Genomic DNA, 12,212 nt, shown 5'->3' with positions numbered 1-12,212 from the left:
ACTTCTGAACCTTTTGAAGTTCATTCACATAATATAACTTATTTTTTCCAATTTGTGTTTTAATTCAACGTTGCATTAAATGAAAGATTCTTTAGCCAATCTACTGCAGGTGCTTAGTAAATATTCTACTTACAGTTACCCTGAAGATGCTTCCTTGAAATGTTAAAATTTGTTCTATAAGTATATATTTTTATTTTTCTATATTCTATCTAGATGGCCCAAATAATTATGTGTTCAAATATGTTGAGTCAACACTGTAAAACTAAGATAGTCTCTAGTATGGTATGAATTTAAAATGAGAATGTGATATTCATGGACCTGAAATTTAAAAAATATAGATCCAGATTTAATGTATTGTACTGTCTGGCTTTTATGTGATAAGCCTTTAAACAGTTCAATGTGAAAAAAATCTGATGTTCACTTTTGGGTGATTATCTTTGGGAAGATACCAATATTTTATTTCATGTGTCACTTTAATTGCAATTATTTAATGTTTAATCTTCAAATTTCATACAAATATAATTAGTAAGAGTTCTATCAGTGTGATTACCCACTTGAGATTTTTCTGCTCAAACATAAATTGAAGTAGCAGTACCTAAGTACATGAAATTTTATTAATTAATGAAGAAATTTATCAATTCACAAACATCAGTTACTCACGTATCATGTGTGAATATCAGAACTGAGTTTTTAGATTTTTTAATTCATTGATGAACCAGTTAGCTTTGCAAGGAGTGAATCTGTCTGAAATTCTGGCTATAGCATTAACTCTGGCTAATATTTTCACACAAACAGGCCTGCTAATGAGGGGGCAGGGAAAGGGAATGTGGAAGACTTAGTACAACACAGACAGGAAAAAAAAAAAAAAGCTAAACTTGCATCCTATAGATGATACACTGAGTAAAAAATTTAGAATCTGAAGAACGTTGTATGAGATTGGTCACAGAAAAAAGTTTCATGACTTCATGGTGAATTGGTTTAGCCGTACAGTCAAAATATGCCCATATATGTGCAAGAGGGGATTAAATATGCTTTTATATAATTCAGGGAAAAAAGTTAAAACTAAGAGCAAGGACACTAGATAATAAGAATTTACTCAAAAGAATGGAAATTGGAGAAATCTGGTGAAGTAGAACAACCACTTGAGTGTGAACTCTTTGAAAGCATAAATAGTGAGATCATATAAAGAAGGGTTCAAGGTTGAAGAGTTGAAAATAAGACCTATAAAGGAAAAAATAGAGAAGGAAAGCTCCTATTGAAGCTAGTTGTTTGGAAAGATTAGGAGGAAACATTTTTTAAAATAATTTTAACTTGATTGTATGAAAACCAAAAGAGCCAAAAATAGGAGAAAGAAAGAGGATCCTTGTTTATTAAAGAACCGATTGCTCCACCTTTGGTGCTTTTGTGCAACCTGTATAATTCTTTCCAGATATTTTCTATATATTTATGTGTTTATCCCAGAGTTTTATCGCTGTGATATGCACTGAGAATGCAGAGTGAAGGGAAGCCTGTACCTGCCTACTAGAAGTTTAGCAGTCTAATAGAAATGTAAACAGATGACCACAGGGGTGATGTCAGGAGCATGGCTGAATAAGATATTCCTCATCATGTCCCCCATTAACAACAATTTGGCATTCATCCATGGATCAAGTGCTTTTGTGGGAGCTGTAGATCCAGTATCATATGCCAAAGAAGCTAGGAGGAGTCCCTCCTCCTTGTGCATCCGGTAATAGGCATATAGACCTTGGTCCCAGCTGTAGACCCAGCAGTGGCCCATGAATTGTCTCTAGCCGTCTTGGCCATGGTCCAGGAGCCCCTGCAGAACACTGTCTCATTCAGTTACCCATGAACCAGAAAGCGTTTGTGGAAATGCAGGTTTCCAGAGGGAGAACACACCATTGGGGAAAATATATACAAGTTTGAACACATTGGAGAGGAGCACTAAATCATGTGCTTGACTTGACTAGGGATGGGAAGTGGCTGGGAGAATAGCAAATAGAACTCTTGGAGGACATTAAAAGGATGTGGATCCTACTAACTGTGACATGGGTTTCATCAAGAAGCCTGTCCAGGAACCACTGGGGACTCCTCACCTGCAATCTCTCCAGCTGGCCCATGGGCACCCCCAGGCTTTATGCGTCTCATCCACAGCCCCCTCCACCCCATGGCTGGCACTGTGTGTATGCTTCTTATGGCAGTGGTGAAAGTGAGTTTGGGCAGATAGCTAGTAAAGACAGAAAGTTAGCCCAAACCCATGGACCAGGGAAAGATCACAAACTTCAGTTCTAAAATCACCCTTGAGAAAGCAGCAGGGAAGCTGTCAGCACCTGTTCTGGTATTTTGCACAATTGAAAGAGGGCATACAAATGTAAGAATTCTGCAGCAAGAGGGAGCAAGAAGTGTGGAGCAAGCAGATCCACAGAAGGTCTGAGAAAGCCTCAGGATCCCTAGCAGGGCTGATGGGAGATATTTCTCTCCCAAAAGCAGTCAGTAAAGACTGAGGAGGTGACTCCTACTTCATATGAGAAGACAGCAATGCAAAACTTCAAGGAACATGAAAAATCAAGGAAGCATGACGCCACCAAAGGATCTCTAGTAATTGAACCCAAAGACATGCAGATTGGCAATTTATATCTAAGAAAGAATTCAAAATAGCTGTTTTAAGGAAGTACAGTAGGCTACAGGAAGACACAGAAAGACAATTCAATGAAATCAGGAGAACAATACCTGAACAAAATAAGAAGTTGAGCAAACTGATAGAAATCAAAGAAAAGAACGAAACAGAAATTCTGGCGGTAAAGAATACAATAAATAAAATGAAAAATGCAATAGAGAGCATCAACAGCAGAATGGATCAAGCAAAAGAAAGAATCCGTGAAGTAGAAGACATGAACTTTGAAATTATCCAGTCACATGAGAACAAAGAAAAAAGAATGAAAAAGAGTGAAGAAAGCCTACATGAGCTATAGGATACCATCAAAAGAAGCATTCTGCGAATTATCAGAGTTCTGAAAGGAGAGTGGGGGGGGGGAAGGGGGTAGAAAGCTTATTTAAAGAAATAATGGCCAAGAACTTCCCACATCTGGGAAGGAATTTGGATATCCAAGTTCCTGACATATTCTTCTCTCCAAGACATATTCTAATAAAACTGTCAAAAATCAAAGACAAAGAGGTCATCTTAAAAGCAGCAATTGCAAGAAAAGAAGCTTATAAGTTACAAGAGAACCCTCCCTCCAATAAGGCCATCCATAGATTTCTCAGTGGAAATCTACAGGCTAGGAAAAAGTGGGGTGATATATTCAAAATGCTGAAAGAAAAAAAACTGCCAACCAAGAGTACTCTGTCCAGTAATGTTGTCCTTCAGAAATAAAGGAGACAAAAAAACTTTTGCATGTAAATGAGAGCTGAGAGTGTTTCCACTAGGCCTGCCTTACAAGAAATGCTGAAATGAAAGGACACTATTTAGTAACATGAAAACATAAGAAAATATACAACACACTGGTAGAGATAAGTATATAGTCAAATTCTGATTACTCTAATACTATAATATAGTGGTGTATTAACAACTCTAGTATGAAGGTTAAAGGACAAAAGTGTTAAAAATAACTATACCTATAATAATGTTAATGAATATGCAATGTAGAAAGGTATATTGTGACATCAAAAACATAAAAGGGGGTAGTAAAATGATATAGTTTTTGTGTGTGATCAAAGTTAAGTCTTTTATCAGTATAAACTAGACTATTTTATCTATAAGATGTTTTATGGAAGCTTCCTGGTAACCACAAATTCTACAGTAGACTGACAAAAGATAAAGAGAAGGGAATCAAAGCATACCACAAAGGAAGGCAGTAAGAGAGGTAGAAAGGATCAAAGGAATTACAAAGAGCAGAAAACAATTAAAAGATGGCATTATTAAGGACTACCTATCAATAATTACTCTAGATGTAAATGGATTAAATTCTCCAATCAAAATATATAGAATGCCTGGAAGGATAAAAATAACCCCATGAGATCCAACTATATGCTGCCTATGAGAGAATTACTTCAGCTTTAAGGACACACATAGGGTTGAAGTGAAAAGATGGAAAAGATATTCCATCAGAATGGAAACCAAAAGAGAGCAGGAGTTGCTATACTTACACTGAACAAAATAGACTTTTAGCCAAACCTTTAACAAGAGACAGACAAGGTCATTTTATAATGCTCAACTTTCAACAGTGGATAGGTCATCCAGACAGAAAATTAATACAGAAACACGGGACTTTTGAACTATACTTTAGACCTAACAGAAGTATACAGAACATTCCATCCAATAGCAGCAGCATACACATTCTCAAGTGTACACAGAACATTCTCCAGAAGAGATCATGTAATAAGTCACCAAAAAAAATCTTAGAAAATCTAAGATTAAAATCATACCAAGTATCTTTTCCAACCACAATGGTGTGAAACTAGAAATCGATAACAGGAGGAGAACTAGAAAATTCACAGGTATGTCGAGATTAAACAATACACTCCCAAGCAACAAATGGGTCAAAGAAGAAATCAAAAGGGAAGTAAAAAATATCTTGAAACAAATGAAAGTGGAAGCACAATATATTGAAACTTATAGGATGAAGCAAAAGCAATTCTAAGAGGAAAGTTTATAGCAGTAATGCCTACATTTAGAAAAAAGAAAGATCTCAAATAAGCAACGTAACATTACACCTCACGGAACCAGAAAAAGCACAAACTAAGCCCAAAATTAACAGAAGGAAGGAAATTACAAAGATCAGAGTAGAAACAAATCAAATAGAGACCAGAAAAACAATAGAAAAGATCAATGCAAATAAGAGCTGATTTTTTGAAGCAATAAACAAAATTTACAAACCTTTAGCAAGACTAAGAAAAAGAGAGAGAAGACTCAGATAAATGAAATCAGAAGTGAAAAAGGAGACATTACAAGTACAGAAATCATAGGCTCTTAAGAGACTACTATGAACAAGTATATGCCAGCAAATTGGATAACCAAGAAGAAATGGATAAGCTCCTAGAAAAGTACAACCTACCAAGACTGAATCATGAAGAAAAAGATTTCCACAGAACAATAAAGAGTAAGGAGATTGAATTCTTCAATGAATGAATGGATAAAGAAGATGTGACTATATATATCCATTCATTTGATGACAGACACTAGGTTGTTTCCATATCTTTGCTGTTGTGAATAATGCTGCAATGAACATGGGAGTGTGAATATTTCTTTGAGATCATGATTGCATTTCTTTGGATATATAACCAGAAGTGGGATTGCTGGTTCATATGATAATTCTATTTTTAATTAATTGATGTGTGTGTGTGCATACACATATGTGCATACGTCATTTTGTTATGCTTCATTTCACTGAGCTTTGCAGATATTACATTTGTTACAAATTGAAGATTTGTGGCAACCCTCTGTGGAGCAACTCTATCAGCACCATTTTAACAAAAGCATCATTTTTAAATTTAGGTATGTACATTTTTTTATACATGATGCTATTGCATACTTAATAGACTACACTGTACTGTAAGCATAACTTTTATATGCACTGAGAAACTAAAAAAAATCGTTTAACTTCCTTTATTGCAATAGTCACTTCATTGCGGTGGTCTGGAACCGAACCCACTATATCTTTGAGGTATGCTTGTATACACACACATACAGACACACACAGACAGACAGACACACACACACACATAATGGAATATTATTCAGCCATGAGAAAGAAGGAAATCCTGTCATTTGCAACAACATGGATGGACCTCGAGGGCATTATGCTAAGTTGAATAAGTCAGACAGAGAAAGACAAATACTGTTATATCACTGACATGTGGAATCTAAAAAATGCCGAACTCATAGAAACGTAGAGTAGAATGGTGGTTGACAGGGGCTAGGGGATGAGGAAATGGGGAGATGTTGGTCAAAGGGTACAAACTTTGAATTATAAGGTGAATACGTTCTGGGGTCTAATGTATAGAATGGTGATTATAGCTGACAGTACTGTTATGATGTACCTGAAATTTGCTAAGAGAATAGATCTTAAATGTTCTTACCACAAAGAAGAAATGGTAATTATGTGAGGTGATGGAGATTTTAATTAACTCTACTATGGTAATCATTTTGCAATATATAAGTATATCAAATCATCACATTGTCCACCTTAAACTTACATAATGCTCTATGTCAGTTATACCTCAATAAAGATAGAAAAAGACAAAACAAAAATAAATCACCACAATAAAGCATGACATTAGTGACATAAGCATGTACAACCTACTGAGTTATTACACAGAAGATGGAATTGTTAACTTTGTCAGGAAATGTTGCCATTCATAGAAGGCAAGGTGTGGGTTTGAAGGATGAACTGTTGCAAAGAAAGACAAAACTGCACGTCACAGCATTAATTTGATAGTCCGAGATGGTGGCTTTAGGAGATAAAATAGGGAATCTAATTAGGTTTTCCATAATGAAGGGCCTTCTACACCACACTATAGAGTTTGTGTTATATTCTGCAGGAAAATCGTATAATTTGATTTGTAGTTTAGAAAAATCACTCTGGTAACCATGTGTAGAATGGATTCCAAGGGGAGAAAATAGTTATTTCACAAATTCAGGTAGGATATGAAGAAGACTTAAACACAGAAAATGACATCAGGGACAGAGAAAGAAGAATGACTTTTAAAGATATTTAAAAGGTAGAATCAATATTTAGTGATTCATTGATCATGGGGCAAAAAAGGAGAAGCGTAGTCTAAAGTCCCCACTTTCTTGCTTGGGAAAATTGGTGATCAGTTGTTATCAAGTAACCTAAGGACTGGATTTTGAAACAAAGAAATAATTCATAACTTTATTGATGGGGGTTTAAAGTGCAGTGGTGATTTACCAGACATGCAGATGCAAAGGAGATGGGAGAGAATACGTCGGCTTGAGGGGGATGCATGAATATTCATGCTAATATTGGTAGAAACTGGGGCGTGTTTATTGACAAGGGGGAGATGAGTCAATAGGAAAGCAAAAGCTGAATATGCAAGGGAGGGGTGGAATAAGAAAGGGAGAGCATTGCATACAGAGCCAAGCAGAGGGGATGAACCTGCACAAAATGTACCTCCTTCTCAGGAATGGCTGAAGATAAAGAGGCAGCATGAGTGAGAAGACAGGGAGGGGTGGAGGTGGGTCACTCTGTATGGGGGGAGTTGGATGCCTGGTGGCCTCAGTTTTGTAGGATGAGGTGTCATCTGGTGAGATGGAGCCTGGGTAATAGGGGTAAGGATTGAGAAGGTTGTTAGCATACAGGATAATCATTGAAGAAAATGGCTAGGAGGTTACTAAAAGCAAATGAAAGACGTTGCTATCACTGAAGGCTCAATATTAGTACCAATCCTTATAGTTTTGCTGATTTTCCCAACAATGCTAGGTTTCACCTGGGTATTACTACTAATAATAACTAACATTTCTGACTGTTTATTATGTACCAGGCACTGCTAAATCCTTAATCTTCACAACCAATTCATGAACTAAGTATCATTATTATTCTCATTTTCACACAGAGGAAACTGAGGCATTGAGAAGTCTAAAAGTGGAGAAGGCAGATCATCAGCATAATTGGTTAAGCTTAGGTTCAAATTCCAGTTTAGGACAAGCAAAAAAAAGCAGAGGCTTAAACAAGATAAAAGTTTCTTTCTTTGTTTAAAATATCCCTAAGTAGTCAGTCTAGAACTAATATGACCCTCCATGGTTTCAGGAACACCGGCTCTTCTGTGTGATTGCTGTACCATTTCCAAACCTGCCTCATGATACAGTATGGCTGCTGGTGCTCCAGTCATGTTCCAGTCATACTTCAGATGTTGAGAAAAATGAGGAGAACAAGAAAGACATGGCTCTTCCCTTTCAGTTAATGCCCTGTCCAAGAAATTACACCCACCACTTTTGCATACACTCTTAGAACTTGGTTGCATGGCTACATCCTGCTCCAAAGAAGGCTGTGATATATTTTTATTTAGAATAAATAAAATTTGGAATAAGAAAAGAGCAAATAGTGGGGAGGTCTCTTACCTTGTTTTACTACATGTGGACAATTTCAGATTATTTTGGATGAAGAGAGAAGAGAACAAAGAATTGAGGGTGCTAACAAATAGTATGGTTAAGTGATGAATTACAACAAAGGAAGAAGTGAGGCCAAGAGGTGGCTGATGGATGGAAGGAAAAGGAGGGTGGAACAGCCTGAATGACTTAATGAAGTCAAAGAGGAGGTGTTGTCAGCATTACTGAGAGAACTTCATGAATAGTTCCTTAAGATGGAGATTGTGTAAGAATCTCACATGAGATTTGAAGATTTCAAAGTTGGAGTAGTCCCAGCAACAGTGGAAAAAATACTTTTGGTATTTTGCTGATATTAGTTGAAGAGACTTAGGGGCAAATGCTTTAATTCAATATGTATCACAGTAGTGTTAACAGGGTTTAGAAAACGGTTTCTTATTACTGGGATAATGATTACACTGTTTCATTTTATACAAAGACTTAGTCATAAAGTTCAAGTTTGCTTTACAAAGTCAAGTTCAAGATGACATTTGTCATGTTCGAGATTGCAAGTCTTTAAAATAAATAATGTTTTAGATAACTGAATCTTTTCATTCAGTGCAAACCATTCAGATGGAAAAGTTCCTAAAATCCCTTTCTTTAAATAATATACAGAACATATTTTATGATTGACACTCATTGTTAAATACCACTGTCAGTTATTGTCCTGGAGTGAAATAAAAGACTCTCAGCTCTTTCTTCCTCTCTTTCATTATAGGAGCTCCTCTATGATGCATTGAAGTGCTATGATTCTAGAGAAGTGGCTTCATCTTTGTCACGTTAGCAGTTTGGTTGCTCCCTGGTTCCCTAGAATTAGGGATTGTACGATGCTGACCCCAGGGCAAAAGGTTACTCTAATTTTAAAAACTAAAACTTATGAAAAGCTTTCCATTTGTTTTAACCTTGTCTTAGAACCAAATTATCTCATGCCACCACCAGTTTCTTGCTTCCAGAATAGGAGAGGTTTATACAAATGGAAGCCCTATTATGCTTTCAGAAAAAAAAGAAAATGGAAAATGAAGGGCCTCCTACCTAATAAGGAATGCTTTTTAAAGCAAGCCTTATTTTTAACTTAAAAATTTTTAATTTCTCTCTAAATATGTTTGAAACGACATGTGGAATTTCAATGTAGTTGGCACAGTTCTATTTCATTATTCCTTTATACATGCTGAGAGATACTGAAGCTTGTGAATTTCTGTGCACTAATTTGTATTTCTGCAGATCTTCTGCTTCCTTCCTACTTTCATATCCAAAAGTGAGAGGGCCAGAAGAGGGAATTCCAGTCACTCCTGATGAGTGAGTTGAAAGAGTGCTGAAAATTTTGCAATTGTGTGGGAAATTGGCAATGTTTGGAAACGTGCTCTCGTGACAGAGCATTCAGATAAATTGTGCCATTGTCAGGTCTGTTGTTAAATGTCAGAACGAGGCACATGAATGTATGTATTTCATTAGGTAAAGTTTCATATGGGTGCCAGAGGTGGTGATCCCTCTGCACGTTTGGTTGGTAGGTATAACTGGTGCCATGACAGACCCTCCATACCTCCCACCTCACCCCTGCCTCTGCCCCTCTGCTTATTCCAAAGACACAGCTAAAACTTAAAGTAGTCATTTTAAAATCGTCTTGAGAGAATTCTGCTTTCTGGCACTCCCTTCACATGTTAGGACTCCAGTGATTTTTATTCTGTAATTACCAACCAAGAGAATACCACAAGTGACACAGGGGACTGTCTCTAGAATAGCTGTGCCTGCAGAGGCTACAAAGCTTTCGAGGTAATGCAGGCAGCTTCACAGTTGTCTGATCACCAGTGGGCCCCAAGTGATGTGAAAGAGAAGCCTGCGGCTGAAGATCCTTAGCTTTGAAGGCAGGTTCAAAAACAGAGTCACATGCCTCCGTTTTCTGAAGCCTGAGTTAGATGAACAGATATTTGGCGCTTTCAAGATTTCTTTGTGGGACTTAAAGTTTAACTTTCATTTGCACCCAAGGCCTTGAGAATAAAGAGAACCACCTGCTGGAAAGGTGCAGCAGGATGGTTTTTATCTGAACTAGTTTCCCCTTTATATTTGAAACTAGAGGAGATTAGTAAAGCTGTCTAAATGATTTGCTGAACAATTATTTTAAAGGAAACTTTTATATTTTATTTTGATTTTTCTACTCTTGATTCTGATAATGAAAGTCATAAAAAATCCAGTAAGGGATGGGGAGGAATCAAGTTGGTCATAACCTATATGTGTATTAATTTGAAACTTTGAAGAACAGCCATCTTTACACATACATTTTACATAATCATGTAGATTATTATGATGGGAAGACAATTTCTAAATATGGTAAGCTTGGGAAGACAATTTCTAAATATGGTAAGCTTGCGTTTTCTTAAAATACTAATACTCAAAGAATTAAATGAGGTTTCTGTATTTTTTCTTCTTTTTGCTTTTAATATTTTAATCTTAACTTGTATTTTTTTCTTTTAACTAAATAACAATATATGTTAATTGCAAAAGGTTTTAATATTTAATAGATGGGTATAAACAGGAAGAGAAAATAGAAAAAGCATTCTACCTCAATTCAGCTATTCAGTAGCTAAAACATGCTGCATAACTTAGCTAGACCTGGGTAGTAAGAGTGCAGAAGATGAGTTAAAATAAAAGGAAGATTGAAGAAATCCTTGAAGAGGTGTAGAGAGAACACAAATGCTAGATAGGGGGTAAATAGGTAATTCACATAATTTCAAGGAGGTTTCTTTATCTTAAGGCTTTGTTCCTTGCTAAAGTGTTTCATTAGTTCATTAATTAATCCATTAACTCATTAATTAGTTAGCATTTATTGAATATTTATTACTGTCCAGGAACTGAGTTTGACACTGAGGGTTCATTGATAAACAAAGCAAAGAATTTAGAGATAGTAGAGAGACACAGCTAAGTTAGCATCCAACAACAAATCACTACTGAGTGCCTGCTATGTTCCAGGCACATTTCTAGGTACTGAGGATGCGATTATGAACAAAGCAGACAAAAATCTCTGCCTTCATGGGGATGACAGGTAATGGACATAATAAAACAAGGAATAGCAAATGGGAGCATGTCTGTAAGTAAGAGCAAGGAGGTCCATGGGGCTGGAGAGGAGTGTAGGGAGGAGTGAATAGCAGGGATGAGGTCAGAGAACAATTGGGAGCCAGATCATTTAGGCCTTGTAGGACATTGTGAGGACTTTGTCTTTTACTCTGAATGAGATGAGAAGCCTTGATGGGGTTTGGGGCATAGAGAACTGGCTTAGATTTTTTTTTTTTCTTCTGCGGTGTGTGGACCTCTCACAGTTGTGGCCTCTCCCGTTGCGGAGCACGTGCTCCAGACGTGCAGGCTCAGCGGCCGTGGCTCACGGGCCCAGCCGCTCCGTGGCATGTGGGATCCTCCCGGACCGGGGCATAAACCTGTGTCCCCTGCATCGGCAGGCGGACTCTCAACCACTGCGCCACCAGGGGAGCCCTGACTTAGGTTTTAAAAGGATCATTCTGGCTTTAGTATGGAGAAAACACAGGTTTTGGTCAAGGAATGGAAAGTGGGAGGCCAGTTGGGAGGCTATGGAAAGACAAGAGATCGTGGTGGATTAAATCAAGGCAGTGGCAGTGGAGGTGGTAAAAAGTGGTCAAAACCTCGATTTAGGGTATTTTAAAGATTCAGTTAACAAGATTTGTTGACCCAAATGAATATGGGGTATTCAAGAAAGAGAGAGGTCACAAGATACCTTGAGGGATTTGCGCCAGAGTAACTGGGAAGAGAGGCTTTTTCATTTACTGAGATTTGGAGACAAGAAGAGCAGGTTTGAGGATGAAGAATAGATCAGTTTTGAACATAAGTTTGCAATTCTGATTATATATCCAAGTAGAAATATTGAACAGAAGTGCGGATGGAAATATAAATGTGAGAGTCATCGGCAAGAAAATGAGCGTAGACAAAAATGGAAAGAGAGAGAAGGAATGTGAATATGGATACAAGGACTAAACCCTGAAGCACAAATAAATGCAATAAATTGTTAAGCAGTGAAAATATACCCCGACAAGAAGTCCTCGAGGACCAGCTAACTTAGGAAAAAGGTTTTAGATTTTACTGCAAATTATGA

General features: G+C 37.1%; 1 protein-coding gene across 8 annotated transcripts in view; it reads left to right on the top strand.

Moving 5' to 3' along the window:
- The window catches only part of SOX5 (SRY-box transcription factor 5), a 989,998-nt gene that overhangs the window by 213,540 nt on the left and 764,246 nt on the right, over positions 1–12,212 (top strand). The window lies entirely within an intron of this gene.

The sequence above is a fragment of the Delphinus delphis genome, chromosome 11 (genome assembly GCF_949987515.2).
Source record: "Delphinus delphis chromosome 11, mDelDel1.2, whole genome shotgun sequence".
Classification (NCBI taxonomy): Eukaryota; Metazoa; Chordata; class Mammalia; order Artiodactyla; family Delphinidae; genus Delphinus; species Delphinus delphis.
Note: the sequence above shows the minus strand (reverse complement) of the source record. Positions and strands in the feature narration are given on the sequence as shown.